The 6,883-nt window shown below is 39.8% G+C and overlaps 1 protein-coding gene across 1 annotated transcript in view; it reads right to left on the reverse strand.

Moving 5' to 3' along the window:
* Window positions 1-6,054: 6,054 nt before the first annotated feature.
* The window catches only part of LOC116354505 (FH1/FH2 domain-containing protein 3-like), a 3,007-nt gene continuing 2,178 nt past the window's right edge, over window positions 6,055-6,883 (reverse strand). The window contains exon 3 of the mRNA XM_031795014.1: window positions 6,055-6,883. This exon is cut by the window's right edge and continues 649 nt beyond it. The gene's annotated coding sequence lies outside the window, so the exon portion shown is untranslated.

Raw genomic sequence — 6,883 nt, forward strand, 5'->3', positions numbered from 1 at the left:
GTCTGTAATCTCAGTCTGTATCTCAGTCTGTAACTCAGTCTGTATCTCAGTCTGTATCTCAGCTTCTGTATCTCAGTCGTATCTCAGTCTGTAACTCAGTCTGTACTCAGTCTGTATCTCAGTCTGTATCTCAGTCTGTATCTCAGTCTGTAACTCAGTCTGTAACTCAGTCTGTAACTCAGTCTGTAACTCAGTCTGTAACTCAGTCTGTAACTCAGTCGTAACTCAGTCTGTAACTCAGTCTGTATCTCAGTCTGTAACTCAGTCTGTATCTCAGTCTGTATCTCAGTCTGTAATCTCAGTCTGTATCTCAGTCTGTAACTCAGTCTGTACTCAGTCTGTATCTCAGTCTGTATCTCAGTCTGTATCTCAGTCTGTATCTCAGTCTGTATCTCAGTCTGTATCTCAGTCTGTATCTCAGTCTGTAACTCAGTCTGTATCTCAGTCTGTATCTCAGTCTGTATCTCAGTCTGTATCTCAGTCCTGTAAGCTCAGTCTGTATCTCAGTCTGTATCTCAGTCTGTATCTCAGTCTGTATCTCAGTCTGTAACTCAGTCTGTACTCAGTCTGTATCTCAGTCTGTATCTCAGTCTGTATCTCAGTCTGTATCTCAGTCTGTAACTCAGTCTGTATCTCAGTCTGTAACTCAGTCTGTAACTCAGTCTGTATCTCAGTCTGTAACTCAGTCTGTAACTCAGTCTGTATCTCAGTCTGTAACTCAGTCTGTAACTCAGTCTGTATCTCAGTCTGTAACTCAGTCTGTAACTCAGTCTGTATCTCAGTCTGTATCTCAGTCTGTACTCAGTCTGTAACTCATTCTGTAGCTCAGTCTGTATTCGCAGTCTGTATCTCAGTCTGTATCTCAGTCTGTAACTCAGTCTGTATCTCAGTCGGTATCTCAGTCTGTATCGCGTCTGTATCTCAGTCTGTAACTCAGTCTGTATCTCAGTCTGTATCTCAGTCTGTAACTTCTAGTCTGTAACTCAGTCTGTAATCTCAGTCTTAACTCAGTCTGTATCTCATCTGTACTCAGTCTGTATCTCAGTCTGTAACTCAGTCTGTATCTCAGTCTGTAACTCAGTCCTGTAATCTCAGTCTGTATCTCAGTCTGTAACTCACGTCTGTCACCTCAGTCGTAACTCAGTCTGTATCTCAGTCTGTACTCAAGTCTGTAACTCAGTCTGTACTCAGTCTGTAACTCAGTCTGTAACTCAGTCTGTACTCAGTCTGTATCTCAGTCTGTAACTCAGTCTGTAACTCAAGTCTGTATCTCATTCTGTAACTCAGTCGGTACTCAGTCTGTAACTCGTCTGTATCTCAGTCTGTATCTCAGTCTGTAACTCAGTCTGTATCTCAGTCTGTATCTCAGTCTGTAACTCAGTCTGTAACTCAGTCTGTATCTCAGTCTGTATCTCAGTCTGTATCTCAGTCTGTATCTCAGTCTGTATCTCAGTCTGTATCTCAGTCTGTATCTCAGTCTGTATCTCAGTCTGTAACTCAGTCTGTAACTCAGTCTGTATCTCAGTCTGTATCTCAGTCTGTAACTCAGTCTGTATCTCAGTCTGTATCTCAGTCTGTAACTCAGTCTGTAACTCAGTCTGTAACTCAGTCTGTATCTCAGTCTGTATCTCAGTCTGTAACTCAGTCTGTATCTCAGTCTGTATCTCAGTCTGTAACTCAGTCTGTATCTCAGTCTGTATCTCAGTCTGTATCTCAGTCTGTATCTATCTCAGTCTGTACTCAGTCTGTATCTCAGTCTGTAACTCAGTCTGTATCTCAGTCTGTATCTCAGTCTGTATCTCAGTCTGTAACTCAGTCTGTAACTCAGTCTGTATCTCAGTCTGTAACTCAGTCTGTATCTCAGTCTGTATCTCAGTCTGTAAATTGAATTGACGTCCGTGCCCAGTGGGAAGTGTCCAGAGCCCCCACTTTCCCTCTACAAGAAGAAACACATGTAGATTCATTAGATAGTAGATAGAAGAAACACATGTAGATTCATTAGATAGTAGATAGAAGAAACACATGTAGATTCATTAGATAGTAGATATTCATTATGTGACATAGCTTTTTTATTTATATAAAATTTTCTGCCTTTAAAATGACAATTCACGGAATAGCTCTTCTCTTTTATCTCTGACTATAATTATTACTATTCTACAGAAATGAATAATACAAAACATAGAACGACTCCAACGCAGCTGGAAGGGCCTTTACATACTGTATACTGATTTAATCTGCATTTCATTTTCCTTCCAAATACTTTTAAACTTCTTTCTTCTTCTACGTATAAACAGTTCTGAGATCAAATCCTTTCCTTCTCCTGAGTTATGTTCTTCTTCTTCTATCCTTCTCCTTAGTTATGTTCTTCTTCTTCTATCCTTCTCCTTAGTTATGTTCTTCTTCTTCTATCCTTCTCCTTAGTTATGTTCTTCTTCTTCTATCCTTTTCCTTAGTTATGTTCTTCATCTATCCTTTTCCTTAGTTATGTTCTTCTTCTTCTATCCTTCTCCTTAGTTATGTTCTTCTTCTTCTATCCTTCTCCTTAGTTATGTTCTTCTTCTTCTATCCTTCTCCTTAGTTATGTTCTTCTTCTTCTATCCTTTTCCTTAGTTATGTTCTTCTTCTTCTATCCTTTTCCTTAGTTATGTTCTTCTTCTTCTATCCTTTTCCTTAGTTATGTTCTTCTTCTTCTATCCTTTTCCTTAGTTATGTTCTTCTTCTTCTATCCTTTTCCTTAGTTATGTTCTTCTTCTATCCTTTTCCTTAGTTATGATCTTCTTCTTCTTCTATCCTTTTCCTTAGTTATGTTCTTCTTCTTCTATCCTTTTCCTTAGTTATGTTCTTCTTCTTCTATCCTTTTCCTTAGTTATGTTCTTCTTCTATCCTTTTCCTTAGTTATGATCTTCTTCTTCTTCTATCCTTTTCCTTAGTTATGTTCTTCTTCTTCTATCCTTTTCCTTAGTTATGTTCTTCTTCTTCTATCCTTTTCCTTAGTTATGTTCTTCTTCTATCCTTTTCCTTAGTTATGATCTTCTTCTTCTTCTATCCTTTTCCTTAGTTATGTTCTTCTTCTTCTATCCTTTTCCTTAGTTATGTTCTTCTTCTATCCTTTTCCTTAGTTATGTTCTTCTTCTTCTATCCTTTTCCTTAGTTATGTTCTTCTTCTATCCTTTTCCTTAGTTATGTTCTTCTTCTTCTTCTATCCTTTTCCTTAGTTATGATCTTCTTCTTTTTCAAGAGAACAATGTCAAGCTTCAAGAAATAAGAAATAAGGTGCTGCCTTACAGACTGAGTTACAGACTGAGTTACAGACTGAGTTACAGACTGAGTTACAGATTGAGTTACAGACTGAGTTACAGACTGAGTTACAGACTGAGATACAGACTGAGTTACAGACTGAGTTACAGACTAAATATGGGACTGAGTTACAGACTGAGTCTGTATCTCAGCCTGTAACTCAGTCTGTAACTCAGTCTGTAACTCAGTCTGTAACTCAGTCTGTAACTCAGTCCTGTAACTCAGTCTGTAGAGTTACATAGAGTTACAGACTGAGTTACAGACTGAGTCACAGACTGAGTTACAGACTGAGATACAGACTGAGATACAGACTGAGTTACAGACTGAGTTACAGACTGAGTTACAGACTGAGTTACAGACTGAGATACAGACTGAGTTACAGACTGAGTGACAGACTGAGTTATAGGACTGAGTTACAGACTGAGATACAGACTGAGTTACAGACTGAGTTACAGACTGAGTTACAGACTGAGTTATAGACTGAGATACAGACTGAGATACAGGACGTCACACAGGAACAATGAATCCTTGTAAGGGACTGATGATAAAAGACAGTTATATGGTAGTTGTCCTGTTGATGAACCATGAACCATGTAGCCGTGTCTGGGACCTGAAGACCAGCTCCCAGAGGGTAACACCTAGGAACACTTAGAATTATAGCAGGGTTGGGTTGGTTCTCTAGCCAGTCAATCACACTATGGTCGCTGTGGTAAAGGGTTGTGAATATCTGCATAAATTAAACAATTACACAGTGAAGTAAAACCATTTTGTTTAAATGAAGATTTAAAAAAAAGTACAACAACATCAATGAAAATCCTCATGAGACGACTTCTCTACCTTAAACTATAACTTAATAGACTTCTCTACCTTAAACTATAACTTAATAGACTTCTCTACCTTAAACTATAACTTAATAGGAAATAATGTGACACAGTGACATAGATAGTTCAGATGGGAGTGACGTGGCGCAGAGGAAGGCTCCGTACTGTAATATGGCCAGGAGTTTTCCTGTCAATGGAACGGGTATAACTTTGGGGCAAAGGTATGAACAGAGGCAGAATGAGGACGAGAAAGATTTCAGAAAAAAGGCAGGTACTGTAGGCTACCTGTAAAACAAATGGTACACACCAAACACACAGCCTTAACTTGCAACTAAGGAGTAAGAAATATACAAACAAAAAAACTGTCAGATCTGACACATACAGTGCATTCGGAAAGTATTCAGACCCCTTGACTTTTTCCACATTTTGCTACGTTACAGCCTTATTCTAAAATATATTTATTTTTCTTCTCATCAATCTACACACAATACCCCATAATGACATCACAATACCCCATAATGACATCACAATACCCCATAACGACATCACAATACCCCATAATGACATCACAATACCCCATAATGACAAAGCAAAAACAGGTTTTTCAAAATTGTTTAAAATGTATTAAAAAAAACAACAACTAAAATATCTCATTTACATAAGTGTTCAAACCCTTTACTCTGTAATTTGTTAGAGCACCTTTGGCAGCGATTACAGCCTTGAGTCTTCTTGGGTATGACGCTTGGCACACCTGTATTTGGGGAGTTCCTCCCATTCTTCGCTGCAGATCCTCTCAAGCTCGGTCAGGTTGAATGGGGAGCGTCGCTGCACAGCTTAAGAACCTTCGCCCCAGTCTGAGGTCCTGAGCGATCTGTAGCAGGTTTTCATCAATGATCTCTCTGTACTTTGCTCCGTTCATCTTTCCCTCGATCCTGACTAGTCTCTCAGTCCCTGCCGCTGAAAAACATCCCCACAGCATGATGCTGCCACCACCATGCTTCACTGTAGGGATGGTGCCAGGTTCCCTCCAGACGTGACGTTTTGCATTCAGACCAGAGAATCTTGTTTCTCATGATCTGAGAGTCCTTTAGGTGCCTTTTAAAAACTCCAAGTAGGCTGTCATGTGCCTTTTATTGAGGAGTGGCTTCAATCTGGTCATTCTACCATAAAGGCCTGATTGGTGGAGTGCTGCAGAGATGGTTGTCCTTCTGGAAGGTTCTCCCATCTCCACAGAGGAGCTCTGGAGCTCTGTCAGAGTGACCATCAGGTTCTTGGTCAAGGCCCTTCTCCCCCGATTGTTCAGTTTGGTCAGGCGGCCAGCTCTAGGAAGAGTCTTGCTGGTTCCAAACTTCTTCCATTTAAGAATGATGCATTCTTGGGGGCCTTCAATGCCGGAGAAATGTTTTGGTACCGTTCCCCAGCTCTGTGCCTCGACACGATCCTGTCTCGTGGCTGTACGGACAATTCCTTCGACCCCATGGCTTGGTTTTTGCTCTGAAGTGTACTGTCAACTGTGGGACCTTATATAGACAGGTGTGTGCCTTTCCAAAGCATGTACAATCGATTGAATTTAAGCACAATCAAGTTCTGGAAACATCTCAAGGATGATCAACGGAAACAGGATGCACCTGAACTCAATTTCATATCTCATAACAAAGGGTCTGAATACTGATGTAAATAAGGTATTTCTGTTTTCAATTTTTAGTACATTTACAAAAAAAATTAAAAGCCTGTTTTCACTTTGTCATTATGGAGTTTTGTGTGTAGATTTGACGAGGAGAATATTTAAACAATTTTAGAAGAAAGGCTGTAATGTAACAAAATGTGGAAAAAAATGAAGGGGTCTGAATGTGAAGGGCACTGACACACAGTAGTCTCTCACTACGCTGTAAGAAACCGCTTATTGAGAAGCTTATTGTGACAGTTGTTGTTGTCGTCTATTAGACTACAAAAGCAGGGCGTGTAGGAGTGTATGTAATTAGAAAGAAATGATTGAATCACTATGTAACAGCATAATAGTTATTGAATGATCGTCAGTCTAATAGAATGCCTGCTCAAACGCCTTTGTCCCAGGTTACGACCCCACTCTTTACTATGAGAGGATGGACAAACGAGTCGAACTTTATTCTGTTCTTAAACTCTGCAGTTCACAGCTTAAATGATTATTTTTAAAGGTTATACAGGCTGTAGGTACTTGAGTAACACATCGCTTGCAGCAAGCAACATCTATTCTCCCTTTCTTTGTTTCATATTTATAGGCTGTAACAGTTAAATAAACAAAAATCTATAAATACAAATCAACCTATCAATGAGATGAATCCGTCTCCAATCGAAGAGGCCTGTTGAAAATCAACATATCAACGAGATGAATCCGTCCCCAATCGAAGAGGCCTGTTGAAAATCAACCTATCAACGAGATGAATCCGTCCCCAATCGAAGAGGCCTGTTGAAAATCAACCTATCAACGAGATGAATCCGTCCCCAATCGAAGAGGCCTGTTGAAAATCAACCTATCAACGAGATGAATCCGTCCCCAATCGAAGAGGCCTGTTGAAAATCAACCTATCAACGAGATGAATCCGTCTCCAATCGAAGAGGCCTGTTGAAAATCAACCTATCAACGAGATGAATCCGTCCCCAATCGAAGAGGCCTGTTGAAAATCAACCTATCAACGAGATGAATCCGTCTCCAATCGAAGAGGCCTGTTGAAAATCAACCTATCAACGAGATGAATCCGTCCCCAATCGAAGAGGCCTGTTGAAAA

The sequence above is a fragment of the Oncorhynchus kisutch genome, linkage group LG17 (assembly GCF_002021735.2).
Source record: "Oncorhynchus kisutch isolate 150728-3 linkage group LG17, Okis_V2, whole genome shotgun sequence".
Classification (NCBI taxonomy): Eukaryota; Metazoa; Chordata; class Actinopteri; order Salmoniformes; family Salmonidae; genus Oncorhynchus; species Oncorhynchus kisutch.